Consider the following 18345-nt stretch of genomic DNA (forward strand, 5'->3'; position numbering starts at 1 on the left):
AGACAAAACTGACTTCCACTTTCTTAAAAAAATCTTGGGTCAAAATAGCATTATTAGACTGAGATAAGCACTTTGGTGACATTTTCCTGTAACTTGTTCCCAGTACATTCTAAGTGGCTGCTGACTTTGTGAGGTCTCTAAAAGTGGGTTTTAGGAGCCCAACACAAAATACATGAGCCCCAATGCCTTCCTTCATACAAAACTGACACCCACTTTCCTTAAAAAATCGTGGCTCAAAATGGCATTTTTGGGCTGAGATAAGCACTTTGGTGACATTTTCCTGTAACTTGTTCCCAGTACATTCTAAGTGGCTGCTGACTTTGTGAGGTCTCTAAAAGTGGGTTTTAGGAGCCCAACACAAAATACATGAGCCCCAATGCCTTCCTTCATACAAAACTGACACCCACTTTCCTTAAAAAATCGTGGCTCAAAATGGCATTTTTGGGCTGAGATAAGCACTTTGGTGACATTTTCCTGTAACTTGTTCCCAGTACATTCTAAGTGGCTGCTGACTTTGTGAGGTCTCTAAAAGTGGGTTTTAGGAGCCCAACACAAAATACATGAGCCCTAATGCCTTCTTTCAGACAAAACTGACTTCCACTTTCTTAAAAAAATCTTGGGTCAAAATAGCATTATTAGACTGAGATAAGCACTTTGGTGACATTTTCCTGTAACTTGTTCCCAGTACATTCTAAGTGGCTGCTGACTTTGTGAGGTCTCTAAAAGTGGGTTTTAGGAGCCCAACACAAAATACATGAGCCCCAATGCCTTCCTTCATACAAAACTGACACCCACTTTCCTTAAAAAATCGTGGCTCAAAATGGCATTTTTGGGCTGAGATAAGCACTTTGGTGACATTTTCCTGTAACTTGTTCCCAGTACATTCTAAGTGGCTGCTGACTTTGTGAGGTCTCTAAAAGTGGGTTTTAGGAGCCCAACACAAAATACATGAGCCCTAATGCCTTCCTTCAGACAGAACTGACACCCACTTTCTTTAAAAAATCGTGGTTCAAAATAGCATTTTTGGGCTGAGATAAGCACTTTGGTGACATTTTCCTGTAACTTGTTCCCAGTACATTTTAAGTGGCTGCTGACTTTGTGAGGTCTGTAAAATTGGGTTTTAGGAGCCCAACACAAAATACATGAGCCCTAATGCCTTCTTTCAGACAAAACTGACTTCCACTTTCTTAAAAAAATCTTGGGTCAAAATAGCATTATTAGACTGAGATAAGCACTTTGGTGACATTTTCCTGTAACTTGTTCCCAGTACATTCTAAGTGGCTGCTGACTTTGTGAGGTCTCTAAAAGTGGGTTTTAGGAGCCCAACACAAAATACATGAGCCCCAATGCCTTCCTTCATACAAAACTGACACCCACTTTCCTTAAAAAATCGTGGCTCAAAATGGCATTTTTGGGCTGAGATAAGCACTTTGGTGACATTTTCCTGTAACTTGTTCCCAGTACATTCTAAGTGGCTGCTGACTTTGTGAGGTCTCTAAAAGTGGGTTTTAGGAGCCCAACACAAAATACATGAGCCCTAATGCCTTCTTTCAGACAAAACTGACTTCCACTTTCTTAAAAAAATCTTGGGTCAAAATAGCATTATTAGACTGAGATAAGCACTTTGGTGACATTTTCCTGTAACTTGTTCCCAGTACATTCTAAGTGGCTGCTGACTTTGTGAGGTCTCTAAAAGTGGGTTTTAGGAGCCCAACACAAAATACATGAGCCCCAATGCCTTCCTTCATACAAAACTGACACCCACTTTCCTTAAAAAATCGTGGCTCAAAATGGCATTTTTGGGCTGAGATAAGCACTTTGGTGACATTTTCCTGTAACTTGTTCCCAGTACATTCTAAGTGGCTGCTGACTTTGTGAGGTCTCTAAAAGTGGGTTTTAGGAGCCCAACACAAAATACATGAGCCCTAATGCCTTCTTTCAGACAAAACTGACTTCCACTTTCTTAAAAAAATCTTGGGTCAAAATAGCATTATTAGACTGAGATAAGCACTTTGGTGACATTTTCCTGTAACTTGTTCCCAGTACATTCTAAGTGGCTGCTGACTTTGTGAGGTCTCTAAAAGTGGGTTTTAGGAGCCCAACACAAAATACATGAGCCCCAATGCCTTCCTTCATACAAAACTGACACCCACTTTCCTTAAAAAATCGTGGCTCAAAATGGCATTTTTGGGCTGAGATAAGCACTTTGGTGACATTTTCCTGTAACTTGTTCCCAGTACATTCTAAGTGGCTGCTGACTTTGTGAGGTCTCTAAAAGTGGGTTTTAGGAGCCCAACACAAAATACATGAGCCCTAATGCCTTCTTTCAGACAAAACTGACTTCCACTTTCTTAAAAAAATCTTGGGTCAAAATAGCATTATTAGACTGAGATAAGCACTTTGGTGACATTTTCCTGTAACTTGTTCCCAGTACATTCTAAGTGGCTGCTGACTTTGTGAGGTCTCTAAAAGTGGGTTTTAGGAGCCCAACACAAAATACATGAGCCCTAATGCCTTCTTTCAGACAAAACTGACTTCCACTTTCTTAAAAAAATCTTGGGTCAAAATAGCATTATTAGACTGAGATAAGCACTTTGGTGACATTTTCCTGTAACTTGTTCCCAGTACATTCTAAGTGGCTGCTGACTTTGTGAGGTCTCTAAAAGTGGGTTTTAGGAGCCCAACACAAAATACATGAGCCCCAATGCCTTCCTTCATACAAAACTGACACCCACTTTCCTTAAAAAATCGTGGCTCAAAATGGCATTTTTGGGCTGAGATAAGCACTTTGGTGACATTTTCCTGTAACTTGTTCCCAGTACATTCTAAGTGGCTGCTGACTTTGTGAGGTCTCTAAAAGTGGGTTTTAGGAGCCCAACACAAAATACATGAGCCCTAATGCCTTCTTTCAGACAAAACTGACTTCCACTTTCTTAAAAAAATCTTGGGTCAAAATAGCATTATTAGACTGAGATAAGCACTTTGGTGACATTTTCCTGTAACTTGTTCCCAGTACATTCTAAGTGGCTGCTGACTTTGTGAGGTCTCTAAAAGTGGGTTTTAGGAGCCCAACACAAAATACATGAGCCCCAATGCCTTCCTTCATACAAAACTGACACCCACTTTCCTTAAAAAATCGTGGCTCAAAATGGCATTTTTGGGCTGAGATAAGCACTTTGGTGACATTTTCCTGTAACTTGTTCCCAGTACATTCTAAGTGGCTGCTGACTTTGTGAGGTCTCTAAAAGTGGGTTTTAGGAGCCCAACACAAAATACATGAGCCCTAATGCCTTCTTTCAGACAAAACTGACTTCCACTTTCTTAAAAAAATCTTGGGTCAAAATAGCATTATTAGACTGAGATAAGCACTTTGGTGACATTTTCCTGTAACTTGTTCCCAGTACATTCTAAGTGGCTGCTGACTTTGTGAGGTCCCTAAAAGTGGGTTTTAGGAGCCCAACACAAAATACATGAGCCCTAATGCCTTCTTTCAGACAAAACTGACTTCCACTTTCTTAAAAAAATCTTGGGTCAAAATAGCATTATTAGACTGAGATAAGCACTTTGGTGACATTTTCCTGTAACTTGTTCCCAGTACATTCTAAGTGGCTGCTGACTTTGTGAGGTCTCTAAAAGTGGGTTTTAGGAGCCCAACACAAAATACATGAGCCCCAATGCCTTCCTTCATACAAAACTGACACCCACTTTCCTTAAAAAATCGTGGCTCAAAATGGCATTTTTGGGCTGAGATAAGCACTTTGGTGACATTTTCCTGTAACTTGTTCCCAGTACATTCTAAGTGGCTGCTGACTTTGTGAGGTCTCTAAAAGTGGGTTTTAGGAGCCCAACACAAAATACATGAGCCCTAATGCCTTCTTTCAGACAAAACTGACTTCCACTTTCTTAAAAAAATCTTGGGTCAAAATAGCATTATTAGACTGAGATAAGCACTTTGGTGACATTTTCCTGTAACTTGTTCCCAGTACATTCTAAGTGGCTGCTGACTTTGTGAGGTCTCTAAAAGTGGGTTTTAGGAGCCCAACACAAAATACATGAGCCCCAATGCCTTCCTTCATACAAAACTGACACCCACTTTCCTTAAAAAATCGTGGCTCAAAATGGCATTTTTGGGCTGAGATAAGCACTTTGGTGACATTTTCCTGTAACTTGTTCCCAGTACATTCTAAGTGGCTGCTGACTTTGTGAGGTCTCTAAAAGTGGGTTTTAGGAGCCCAACACAAAATACATGAGCCCTAATGCCTTCTTTCAGACAAAACTGACTTCCACTTTCTTAAAAAAATCTTGGGTCAAAATAGCATTATTAGACTGAGATAAGCACTTTGGTGACATTTTCCTGTAACTTGTTCCCAGTACATTCTAAGTGGCTGCTGACTTTGTGAGGTCTCTAAAAGTGGGTTTTAGGAGCCCAACACAAAATACATGAGCCCCAATGCCTTCCTTCATACAAAACTGACACCCACTTTCCTTAAAAAATCGTGGCTCAAAATGGCATTTTTGGGCTGAGATAAGCACTTTGGTGACATTTTCCTGTAACTTGTTCCCAGTACATTCTAAGTGGCTGCTGACTTTGTGAGGTCTCTAAAAGTGGGTTTTAGGAGCCCAACACAAAATACATGAGCCCTAATGCCTTCCTTCAGACAGAACTGACACCCACTTTCTTTAAAAAATCGTGGTTCAAAATAGCATTTTTGGGCTGAGATAAGCACTTTGGTGACATTTTCCTGTAACTTGTTCCCAGTACATTTTAAGTGGCTGCTGACTTTGTGAGGTCTGTAAAATTGGGTTTTAGGAGCCCAACACAAAATACATGAGCCCTAATGCCTTCTTTCAGACAAAACTGACTTCCACTTTCTTAAAAAAATCTTGGGTCAAAATAGCATTATTAGACTGAGATAAGCACTTTGGTGACATTTTCCTGTAACTTGTTCCCAGTACATTCTAAGTGGCTGCTGACTTTGTGAGGTCTCTAAAAGTGGGTTTTAGGAGCCCAACACAAAATACATGAGCCCCAATGCCTTCCTTCATACAAAACTGACACCCACTTTCCTTAAAAAATCGTGGCTCAAAATGGCATTTTTGGGCTGAGATAAGCACTTTGGTGACATTTTCCTGTAACTTGTTCCCAGTACATTCTAAGTGGCTGCTGACTTTGTGAGGTCTCTAAAAGTGGGTTTTAGGAGCCCAACACAAAATACATGAGCCCTAATGCCTTCCTTCAGACAGAACTGACACCCACTTTCTTTAAAAAATCGTGGTTCAAAATAGCATTTTTGGGCTGAGATAAGCACTTTGGTGACATTTTCCTGTAACTTGTTCCCAGTACATTTTAAGTGGCTGCTGACTTTGTGAGGTCTGTAAAATTGGGTTTTAGGAGCCCAACACAAAATACATGAGCCCTAATGCCTTCTTTCAGACAAAACTGACTTCCACTTTCTTAAAAAAATCTTGGGTCAAAATAGCATTATTAGACTGAGATAAGCACTTTGGTGACATTTTCCTGTAACTTGTTCCCAGTACATTCTAAGTGGCTGCTGACTTTGTGAGGTCTCTAAAAGTGGGTTTTAGGAGCCCAACACAAAATACATGAGCCCCAATGCCTTCCTTCATACAAAACTGACACCCACTTTCCTTAAAAAATCGTGGCTCAAAATGGCATTTTTGGGCTGAGATAAGCACTTTGGTGACATTTTCCTGTAACTTGTTCCCAGTACATTCTAAGTGGCTGCTGACTTTGTGAGGTCTCTAAAAGTGGGTTTTAGGAGCCCAACACAAAATACATGAGCCCCAATGCCTTCCTTCATACAAAACTGACACCCACTTTCCTTAAAAAATCGTGGCTCAAAATGGCATTTTTGGGCTGAGATAAGCACTTTGGTGACATTTTCCTGTAACTTGTTCCCAGTACATTCTAAGTGGCTGCTGACTTTGTGAGGTCTCTAAAAGTGGGTTTTAGGAGCCCAACACAAAATACATGAGCCCCAATGCCTTCCTTCATACAAAACTGACACCCACTTTCCTTAAAAAATCGTGGCTCAAAATGGCATTTTTGGGCTGAGATAAGCACTTTGGTGACATTTTCCTGTAACTTGTTCCCAGTACATTCTAAGTGGCTGCTGACTTTGTGAGGTCTCTAAAAGTGGGTTTTAGGAGCCCAACACAAAATACATGAGCCCCAATGCCTTCCTTCATACAAAACTGACACCCACTTTCCTTAAAAAATCGTGGCTCAAAATGGCATTTTTGGGCTGAGATAAGCACTTTGGTGACATTTTCCTGTAACTTGTTCCCAGTACATTCTAAGTGGCTGCTGACTTTGTGAGGTCTCTAAAAGTGGGTTTTAGGAGCCCAACACAAAATACATGAGCCCTAATGCCTTCTTTCAGACAAAACTGACTTCCACTTTCTTAAAAAAATCTTGGGTCAAAATAGCATTATTAGACTGAGATAAGCACTTTGGTGACATTTTCCTGTAACTTGTTCCCAGTACATTCTAAGTGGCTGCTGACTTTGTGAGGTCTCTAAAAGTGGGTTTTAGGAGCCCAACACAAAATACATGAGCCCCAATGCCTTCCTTCATACAAAACTGACACCCACTTTCCTTAAAAAATCGTGGCTCAAAATGGCATTTTTGGGCTGAGATAAGCACTTTGGTGACATTTTCCTGTAACTTGTTCCCAGTACATTCTAAGTGGCTGCTGACTTTGTGAGGTCTCTAAAAGTGGGTTTTAGGAGCCCAACACAAAATACATGAGCCCTAATGCCTTCCTTCAGACAGAACTGACACCCACTTTCTTTAAAAAATCGTGGTTCAAAATAGCATTTTTGGGCTGAGATAAGCACTTTGGTGACATTTTCCTGTAACTTGTTCCCAGTACATTTTAAGTGGCTGCTGACTTTGTGAGGTCTGTAAAATTGGGTTTTAGGAGCCCAACACAAAATACATGAGCCCTAATGCCTTCTTTCAGACAAAACTGACTTCCACTTTCTTAAAAAAATCTTGGGTCAAAATAGCATTATTAGACTGAGATAAGCACTTTGGTGACATTTTCCTGTAACTTGTTCCCAGTACATTCTAAGTGGCTGCTGACTTTGTGAGGTCTCTAAAAGTGGGTTTTAGGAGCCCAACAAAAAATACATGAGCCCCAATGCCTTCCTTCATACAAAACTGACACCCACTTTCCTTAAAAAATCGTGGCTCAAAATGGCATTTTTGGGCTGAGATAAGCACTTTGGTGACATTTTCCTGTAACTTGTTCCCAGTACATTCTAAGTGGCTGCTGACTTTGTGAGGTCTCTAAAAGTGGGTTTTAGGAGCCCAACACAAAATACATGAGCCCTAATGCCTTCCTTCAGACAGAACTGACACCCACTTTCTTTAAAAAATCGTGGTTCAAAATAGCCTTTTTGGGCTGAGATAAGCACTTTGGTGACATTTTCCTGTAACTTGTTCCCAGTACATTTTAAGTGGCTGCTGACTTTGTGAGGTCTGTAAAATTGGGTTTTAGGAGCCCCACACAAAATACATGAGCCCTAATGCCTTCTTTCAGACAAAACTGACTTCCACTTTCTTAAAAAAATCTTGGGTCAAAATAGCATTATTAGACTGAGATAAGCACTTTGGTGACATTTTCCTGTAACTTGTTCCCAGTACATTCTAAGTGGCTGCTGACTTTGTGAGGTCTCTAAAAGTGGGTTTTAGGAGCCCAACACAAAATACATGAGCCCCAATGCCTTCCTTCATACAAAACTGACACCCACTTTCCTTAAAAAATCGTGGCTCAAAATGCCATTTTTGGGCTGAGATAAGCACTTTGGTGACATTTTCCTGTAACTTGTTCCCAGTACATTCTAAGTGGCTGCTGACTTTGTGAGGTCTCTAAAAGTGGGTTTTAGGAGCCCAACACAAAATACATGAGCCCTAATGCCTTCTTTCAGACAAAACTGACTTCCACTTTCTTAAAAAAATCTTGGGTCAAAATAGCATTATTAGACTGAGATAAGCACTTTGGTGACATTTTCCTGTAACTTGTTCCCAGTACATTCTAAGTGGCTGCTGACTTTGTGAGGTCTCTAAAAGTGGGTTTTAGGAGCCCAACACAAAATACATGAGCCCCAATGCCTTCCTTCATACAAAACTGACACCCACTTTCCTTAAAAAATCGTGGCTCAAAATGGCATTTTTGGGCTGAGATAAGCACTTTGGTGACATTTTCCTGTAACTTGTTCCCAGTACATTCTAAGTGGCTGCTGACTTTGTGAGGTCTCTAAAAGTGGGTTTTAGGAGCCCAACACAAAATACATGAGCCCTAATGCCTTCCTTCAGACAGAACTGACACCCACTTTCTTTAAAAAATCGTGGTTCAAAATAGCATTTTTGGGCTGAGATAAGCACTTTGGTGACATTTTCCTGTAACTTGTTCCCAGTACATTTTAAGTGGCTGCTGACTTTGTGAGGTCTGTAAAATTGGGTTTTAGGAGCCCAACACAAAATACATGAGCCCTAATGCCTTCTTTCAGACAAAACTGACTTCCACTTTCTTAAAAAAATCTTGGGTCAAAATAGCATTATTAGACTGAGATAAGCACTTTGGTGACATTTTCCTGTAACTTGTTCCCAGTACATTCTAAGTGGCTGCTGACTTTGTGAGGTCTCTAAAAGTGGGTTTTAGGAGCCCAACACAAAATACATGAGCCCCAATGCCTTCCTTCATACAAAACTGACACCCACTTTCCTTAAAAAATCGTGGCTCAAAATGGCATTTTTGGGCTGAGATAAGCACTTTGGTGACATTTTCCTGTAACTTGTTCCCAGTACATTCTAAGTGGCTGCTGACTTTGTGAGGTCTCTAAAAGTGGGTTTTAGGAGCCCAACACAAAATACATGAGCCCTAATGCCTTCTTTCAGACAAAACTGACTTCCACTTTCTTAAAAAAATCTTGGGTCAAAATAGCATTATTAGACTGAGATAAGCACTTTGGTGACATTTTCCTGTAACTTGTTCCCAGTACATTCTAAGTGGCTGCTGACTTTGTGAGGTCTCTAAAAGTGGGTTTTAGGAGCCCAACACAAAATACATGAGCCCCAATGCCTTCCTTCATACAAAACTGACACCCACTTTCCTTAAAAAATCGTGGCTCAAAATGGCATTTTTGGGCTGAGATAAGCACTTTGGTGACATTTTCCTGTAACTTGTTCCCAGTACATTCTAAGTGGCTGCTGACTTTGTGAGGTCTCTAAAAGTGGGTTTTAGGAGCCCAACACAAAATACATGAGCCCTAATGCCTTCCTTCAGACAGAACTGACACCCACTTTCTTTAAAAAATCGTGGTTCAAAATAGCCTTTTTGGGCTGAGATAAGCACTTTGGTGACATTTTCCTGTAACTTGTTCCCAGTACATTTTAAGTGGCTGCTGACTTTGTGAGGTCTGTAAAATTGGGTTTTAGGAGCCCAACACAAAATACATGAGCCCTAATGCCTTCTTTCAGACAAAACTGACTTCCACTTTCTTAAAAAAATCTTGGGTCAAAATAGCATTATTAGACTGAGATAAGCACTTTGGTGACATTTTCCTGTAACTTGTTCCCAGTACATTCTAAGTGGCTGCTGACTTTGTGAGGTCTCTAAAAGTGGGTTTTAGGAGCCCAACACAAAATACATGAGCCCCAATGCCTTCCTTCATACAAAACTGACACCCACTTTCCTTAAAAAATCGTGGCTCAAAATGGCATTTTTGGGCTGAGATAAGCACTTTGGTGACATTTTCCTGTAACTTGTTCCCAGTACATTCTAAGTGGCTGCTGACTTTGTGAGGTCTCTAAAAGTGGGTTTTAGGAGCCCAACACAAAATACATGAGCCCTAATGCCTTCTTTCAGACAAAACTGACTTCCACTTTCTTAAAAAAATCTTGGGTCAAAATAGCATTATTAGACTGAGATAAGCACTTTGGTGACATTTTCCTGTAACTTGTTCCCAGTACATTCTAAGTGGCTGCTGACTTTGTGAGGTCTCTAAAAGTGGGTTTTAGGAGCCCAACACAAAATACATGAGCCCCAATGCCTTCCTTCATACAAAACTGACACCCACTTTCCTTAAAAAATCGTGGCTCAAAATGGCATTTTTGGGCTGAGATAAGCACTTTGGTGACATTTTCCTGTAACTTGTTCCCAGTACATTCTAAGTGGCTGCTGACTTTGTGAGGTCTCTAAAAGTGGGTTTTAGGAGCCCAACACAAAATACATGAGCCCTAATGCCTTCCTTCAGACAGAACTGACACCCACTTTCTTTAAAAAATCGTGGTTCAAAATAGCATTTTTGGGCTGAGATAAGCACTTTGGTGACATTTTCCTGTAACTTGTTCCCAGTACATTTTAAGTGGCTGCTGACTTTGTGAGGTCTGTAAAATTGGGTTTTAGGAGCCCAACACAAAATACATGAGCCCTAATGCCTTCTTTCAGACAAAACTGACTTCCACTTTCTTAAAAAAATCTTGGGTCAAAATAGCATTATTAGACTGAGATAAGCACTTTGGTGACATTTTCCTGTAACTTGTTCCCAGTACATTCTAAGTGGCTGCTGACTTTGTGAGGTCTCTAAAAGTGGGTTTTAGGAGCCCAACACAAAATACATGAGCCCCAATGCCTTCCTTCATACAAAACTGACACCCACTTTCCTTAAAAAATCGTGGCTCAAAATGGCATTTTTGGGCTGAGATAAGCACTTTGGTGACATTTTCCTGTAACTTGTTCCCAGTACATTCTAAGTGGCTGCTGACTTTGTGAGGTCTCTAAAAGTGGGTTTTAGGAGCCCAACACAAAATACATGAGCCCTAATGCCTTCCTTCAGACAGAACTGACACCCACTTTCTTTAAAAAATCGTGGTTCAAAATAGCATTTTTGGGCTGAGATAAGCACTTTGGTGACATTTTCCTGTAACTTGTTCCCAGTACATTTTAAGTGGCTGCTGACTTTGTGAGGTCTGTAAAATTGGGTTTTAGGAGCCCAACACAAAATACATGAGCCCTAATGCCTTCTTTCAGACAAAACTGACTTCCACTTTCTTAAAAAAATCTTGGGTCAAAATAGCATTATTAGACTGAGATAAGCACTTTGGTGACATTTTCCTGTAACTTGTTCCCAGTACATTCTAAGTGGCTGCTGACTTTGTGAGGTCTCTAAAAGTGGGTTTTAGGAGCCCAACAAAAAATACATGAGCCCCAATGCCTTCCTTCATACAAAACTGACACCCACTTTCCTTAAAAAATCGTGGCTCAAAATGGCATTTTTGGGCTGAGATAAGCACTTTGGTGACATTTTCCTGTAACTTGTTCCCAGTACATTCTAAGTGGCTGCTGACTTTGTGAGGTCTCTAAAAGTGGGTTTTAGGAGCCCAACACAAAATACATGAGCCCTAATGCCTTCCTTCAGACAGAACTGACACCCACTTTCTTTAAAAAATCGTGGTTCAAAATAGCCTTTTTGGGCTGAGATAAGCACTTTGGTGACATTTTCCTGTAACTTGTTCCCAGTACATTTTAAGTGGCTGCTGACTTTGTGAGGTCTGTAAAATTGGGTTTTAGGAGCCCCACACAAAATACATGAGCCCTAATGCCTTCTTTCAGACAAAACTGACTTCCACTTTCTTAAAAAAATCTTGGGTCAAAATAGCATTATTAGACTGAGATAAGCACTTTGGTGACATTTTCCTGTACCTTGTTCCCAGTACATTCTAAGTGGCTGCTGACTTTGTGAGGTCTCTAAAAGTGGGTTTTAGGAGCCCAACACAAAATACATGAGCCCCAATGCCTTCCTTCATACAAAACTGACACCCACTTTCCTTAAAAAATCGTGGCTCAAAATGCCATTTTTGGGCTGAGATAAGCACTTTGGTGACATTTTCCTGTAACTTGTTCCCAGTACATTCTAAGTGGCTGCTGACTTTGTGAGGTCTCTAAAAGTGGGTTTTAGGAGCCCAACACAAAATACATGAGCCCTAATGCCTTCTTTCAGACAAAACTGACTTCCACTTTCTTAAAAAAATCTTGGGTCAAAATAGCATTATTAGACTGAGATAAGCACTTTGGTGACATTTTCCTGTAACTTGTTCCCAGTACATTCTAAGTGGCTGCTGACTTTGTGAGGTCTCTAAAAGTGGGTTTTAGGAGCCCAACACAAAATACATGAGCCCCAATGCCTTCCTTCATACAAAACTGACACCCACTTTCCTTAAAAAATCGTGGCTCAAAATGGCATTTTTGGGCTGAGATAAGCACTTTGGTGACATTTTCCTGTAACTTGTTCCCAGTACATTCTAAGTGGCTGCTGACTTTGTGAGGTCTCTAAAAGTGGGTTTTAGGAGCCCAACACAAAATACATGAGCCCTAATGCCTTCCTTCAGACAGAACTGACACCCACTTTCTTTAAAAAATCGTGGTTCAAAATAGCATTTTTGGGCTGAGATAAGCACTTTGGTGACATTTTCCTGTAACTTGTTCCCAGTACATTTTAAGTGGCTGCTGACTTTGTGAGGTCTGTAAAATTGGGTTTTAGGAGCCCAACACAAAATACATGAGCCCTAATGCCTTCTTTCAGACAAAACTGACTTCCACTTTCTTAAAAAAATCTTGGGTCAAAATAGCATTATTAGACTGAGATAAGCACTTTGGTGACATTTTCCTGTAACTTGTTCCCAGTACATTCTAAGTGGCTGCTGACTTTGTGAGGTCTCTAAAAGTGGGTTTTAGGAGCCCAACACAAAATACATGAGCCCCAATGCCTTCCTTCATACAAAACTGACACCCACTTTCCTTAAAAAATCGTGGCTCAAAATGGCATTTTTGGGCTGAGATAAGCACTTTGGTGACATTTTCCTGTAACTTGTTCCCAGTACATTCTAAGTGGCTGCTGACTTTGTGAGGTCTCTAAAAGTGGGTTTTAGGAGCCCAACACAAAATACATGAGCCCTAATGCCTTCTTTCAGACAAAACTGACTTCCACTTTCTTAAAAAAATCTTGGGTCAAAATAGCATTATTAGACTGAGATAAGCACTTTGGTGACATTTTCCTGTAACTTGTTCCCAGTACATTCTAAGTGGCTGCTGACTTTGTGAGGTCTCTAAAAGTGGGTTTTAGGAGCCCAACACAAAATACATGAGCCCCAATGCCTTCCTTCATACAAAACTGACACCCACTTTCCTTAAAAAATCGTGGCTCAAAATGGCATTTTTGGGCTGAGATAAGCACTTTGGTGACATTTTCCTGTAACTTGTTCCCAGTACATTCTAAGTGGCTGCTGACTTTGTGAGGTCTCTAAAAGTGGGTTTTAGGAGCCCAACACAAAATACATGAGCCCTAATGCCTTCCTTCAGACAGAACTGACACCCACTTTCTTTAAAAAATCGTGGTTCAAAATAGCCTTTTTGGGCTGAGATAAGCACTTTGGTGACATTTTCCTGTAACTTGTTCCCAGTACATTTTAAGTGGCTGCTGACTTTGTGAGGTCTGTAAAATTGGGTTTTAGGAGCCCAACACAAAATACATGAGCCCTAATGCCTTCTTTCAGACAAAACTGACTTCCACTTTCTTAAAAAAATCTTGGGTCAAAATAGCATTATTAGACTGAGATAAGCACTTTGGTGACATTTTCCTGTAACTTGTTCCCAGTACATTCTAAGTGGCTGCTGACTTTGTGAGGTCTCTAAAAGTGGGTTTTAGGAGCCCAACACAAAATACATGAGCCCCAATGCCTTCCTTCATACAAAACTGACACCCACTTTCCTTAAAAAATCGTGGCTCAAAATGGCATTTTTGGGCTGAGATAAGCACTTTGGTGACATTTTCCTGTAACTTGTTCCCAGTACATTCTAAGTGGCTGCTGACTTTGTGAGGTCTCTAAAAGTGGGTTTTAGGAGCCCAACACAAAATACATGAGCCCTAATGCCTTCTTTCAGACAAAACTGACTTCCACTTTCTTAAAAAAATCTTGGGTCAAAATAGCATTATTAGACTGAGATAAGCACTTTGGTGACATTTTCCTGTAACTTGTTCCCAGTACATTCTAAGTGGCTGCTGACTTTGTGAGGTCTCTAAAAGTGGGTTTTAGGAGCCCAACACAAAATACATGAGCCCCAATGCCTTCCTTCATACAAAACTGACACCCACTTTCCTTAAAAAATCGTGGCTCAAAATGGCATTTTTGGGCTGAGATAAGCACTTTGGTGACATTTTCCTGTAACTTGTTCCCAGTACATTCTAAGTGGCTGCTGACTTTGTGAGGTCTCTAAAAGTGGGTTTTAGGAGCCCAACACAAAATACATGAGCCCTAATGCCTTCCTTCAGACAGAACTGACACCCACTTTCTTTAAAAAATCGTGGTTCAAAATAGCATTTTTGGGCTGAGATAAGCACTTTGGTGACATTTTCCTGTAACTTGTTCCCAGTACATTTTAAGTGGCTGCTGACTTTGTGAGGTCTGTAAAATTGGGTTTTAGGAGCCCAACACAAAATACATGAGCCCTAATGCCTTCTTTCAGACAAAACTGACTTCCACTTTCTTAAAAAAATCTTGGGTCAAAATAGCATTATTAGACTGAGATAAGCACTTTGGTGACATTTTCCTGTAACTTGTTCCCAGTACATTCTAAGTGGCTGCTGACTTTGTGAGGTCTCTAAAAGTGGGTTTTAGGAGCCCAACACAAAATACATGAGCCCCAATGCCTTCCTTCATACAAAACTGACACCCACTTTCCTTAAAAAATCGTGGCTCAAAATGGCATTTTTGGGCTGAGATAAGCACTTTGGTGACATTTTCCTGTAACTTGTTCCCAGTACATTCTAAGTGGCTGCTGACTTTGTGAGGTCTCTAAAAGTGGGTTTTAGGAGCCCAACACAAAATACATGAGCCCTAATGCCTTCTTTCAGACAAAACTGACTTCCACTTTCTTAAAAAAATCTTGGGTCAAAATAGCATTATTAGACTGAGATAAGCACTTTGGTGACATTTTCCTGTAACTTGTTCCCAGTACATTCTAAGTGGCTGCTGACTTTGTGAGGTCTCTAAAAGTGGGTTTTAGGAGCCCAACACAAAATACATGAGCCCCAATGCCTTCCTTCATACAAAACTGACACCCACTTTCCTTAAAAAATCGTGGCTCAAAATGGCATTTTTGGGCTGAGATAAGCACTTTGGTGACATTTTCCTGTAACTTGTTCCCAGTACATTCTAAGTGGCTGCTGACTTTGTGAGGTCTCTAAAAGTGGGTTTTAGGAGCCCAACACAAAATACATGAGCCCTAATGCCTTCTTTCAGACAAAACTGACTTCCACTTTCTTAAAAAAATCTTGGGTCAAAATAGCATTATTAGACTGAGATAAGCACTTTGGTGACATTTTCCTGTAACTTGTTCCCAGTACATTCTAAGTGGCTGCTGACTTTGTGAGGTCTCTAAAAGTGGGTTTTAGGAGCCCAACACAAAATACATGAGCCCCAATGCCTTCCTTCATACAAAACTGACACCCACTTTCCTTAAAAAATCGTGGCTCAAAATGGCATTTTTGGGCTGAGATAAGCACTTTGGTGACATTTTCCTGTAACTTGTTCCCAGTACATTCTAAGTGGCTGCTGACTTTGTGAGGTCTCTAAAAGTGGGTTTTAGGAGCCCAACACAAAATACATGAGCCCTAATGCCTTCTTTCAGACAAAACTGACTTCCACTTTCTTAAAAAAATCTTGGGTCAAAATAGCATTATTAGACTGAGATAAGCACTTTGGTGACATTTTCCTGTAACTTGTTCCCAGTACATTCTAAGTGGCTGCTGACTTTGTGAGGTCTCTAAAAGTGGGTTTTAGGAGCCCAACACAAAATACATGAGCCCCAATGCCTTCCTTCATACAAAACTGACACCCACTTTCCTTAAAAAATCGTGGCTCAAAATGGCATTTTTGGGCTGAGATAAGCACTTTGGTGACATTTTCCTGTAACTTGTTCCCAGTACATTCTAAGTGGCTGCTGACTTTGTGAGGTCTCTAAAAGTGGGTTTTAGGAGCCCAACACAAAATACATGAGCCCTAATGCCTTCTTTCAGACAAAACTGACTTCCACTTTCTTAAAAAAATCTTGGGTCAAAATAGCATTATTAGACTGAGATAAGCACTTTGGTGACATTTTCCTGTAACTTGTTCCCAGTACATTCTAAGTGGCTGCTGACTTTGTGAGGTCTCTAAAAGTGGGTTTTAGGAGCCCAACACAAAATACATGAGCCCCAATGCCTTCCTTCATACAAAACTGACACCCACTTTCCTTAAAAAATCGTGGCTCAAAATGGCATTTTTGGGCTGAGATAAGCACTTTGGTGACATTTTCCTGTAACTTGTTCCCAGTACATTCTAAGTGGCTGCTGACTTTGTGAGGTCTCTAAAAGTGGGTTTTAGGAGCCCAACACAAAATACATGAGCCCCAATGCCTTCCTTCATACAAAACTGACACCCACTTTCCTTAAAAAATCGTGGCTCAAAATGGCATTTTTGGGCTGAGATAAGCACTTTGGTGACATTTTCCTGTAACTTGTTCCCAGTACATTCTAAGTGGCTGCTGACTTTGTGAGGTCTCTAAAAGTGGGTTTTAGGAGCCCAACACAAAATACATGAGCCCTAATGCCTTCTTTCAGACAAAACTGACTTCCACTTTCTTAAAAAAATCTTGGGTCAAAATAGCATTATTAGACTGAGATAAGCACTTTGGTGACATTTTCCTGTAACTTGTTCCCAGTACATTCTAAGTGGCTGCTGACTTTGTGAGGTCTCTAAAAGTGGGTTTTAGGAGCCCAACACAAAATACATGAGCCCCAATGCCTTCCTTCATACAAAACTGACACCCACTTTCCTTAAAAAATCGTGGCTCAAAATGGCATTTTTGGGCTGAGATAAGCACTTTGGTGACATTTTCCTGTAACTTGTTCCCAGTACATTCTAAGTGGCTGCTGACTTTGTGAGGTCTCTAAAAGTGGGTTTTAGGAGCCCAACACAAAATACATGAGCCCTAATGCCTTCCTTCAGACAGAACTGACACCCACTTTCTTTAAAAAATCGTGGTTCAAAATAGCATTTTTGGGCTGAGATAAGCACTTTGGTGACATTTTCCTGTAACTTGTTCCCAGTACATTTTAAGTGGCTGCTGACTTTGTGAGGTCTGTAAAATTGGGTTTTAGGAGCCCAACACAAAATACATGAGCCCTAATGCCTTCTTTCAGACAAAACTGACTTCCACTTTCTTAAAAAAATCTTGGGTCAAAATAGCATTATTAGACTGAGATAAGCACTTTGGTGACATTTTCCTGTAACTTGTTCCCAGTACATTCTAAGTGGCTGCTGACTTTGTGAGGTCTCTAAAAGTGGGTTTTAGGAGCCCAACACAAAATACATGAGCCCCAATGCCTTCCTTCATACAAAACTGACACCCACTTTCCTTAAAAAATCGTGGCTCAAAATGGCATTTTTGGGCTGAGATAAGCACTTTGGTGACATTTTCCTGTAACTTGTTCCCAGTACATTCTAAGTGGCTGCTGACTTTGTGAGGTCTCTAAAAGTGGGTTTTAGGAGCCCAACACAAAATACATGAGCCCTAATGCCTTCTTTCAGACAAAACTGACTTCCACTTTCTTAAAAAAATCTTGGGTCAAAATAGCATTATTAGACTGAGATAAGCACTTTGGTGACATTTTCCTGTAACTTGTTCCCAGTACATTCTAAGTGGCTGCTGACTTTGTGAGGTCTCTAAAAGTGGGTTTTAGGAGCCCAACACAAAATACATGAGCCCCAATGCCTTCCTTCATACAAAACTGACACCCACTTTCCTTAAAAAATCGTGGCTCAAAATGGCATTTTTGGGCTGAGATAAGCACTTTGGTGACATTTTCCTGTAACTTGTTCCCAGTACATTCTAAGTGGCTGCTGACTTTGTGAGGTCTCTAAAAGTGGGTTTTAGGAGCCCAACACAAAATACATGAGCCCTAATGCCTTCCTTCAGACAGAACTGACACCCACTTTCTTTAAAAAATCGTGGTTCAAAATAGCCTTTTTGGGCTGAGATAAGCACTTTGGTGACATTTTCCTGTAACTTGTTCCCAGTACATTTTAAGTGGCTGCTGACTTTGTGAGGTCTGTAAAATTGGGTTTTAGGAGCCCAACACAAAATACATGAGCCCTAATGCCTTCTTTCAGACAAAACTGACTTCCACTTTCTTAAAAAAATCTTGGGTCAAAATAGCATTATTAGACTGAGATAAGCACTTTGGTGACATTTTCCTGTAACTTGTTCCCAGTACATT

The sequence above is a fragment of the Gymnoscopelus braueri genome, assembly GCF_963280865.1.
Source record: "Gymnoscopelus braueri genome assembly, contig: SCAFFOLD_89, whole genome shotgun sequence".
Classification (NCBI taxonomy): domain Eukaryota; kingdom Metazoa; phylum Chordata; class Actinopteri; order Myctophiformes; family Myctophidae; genus Gymnoscopelus; species Gymnoscopelus braueri.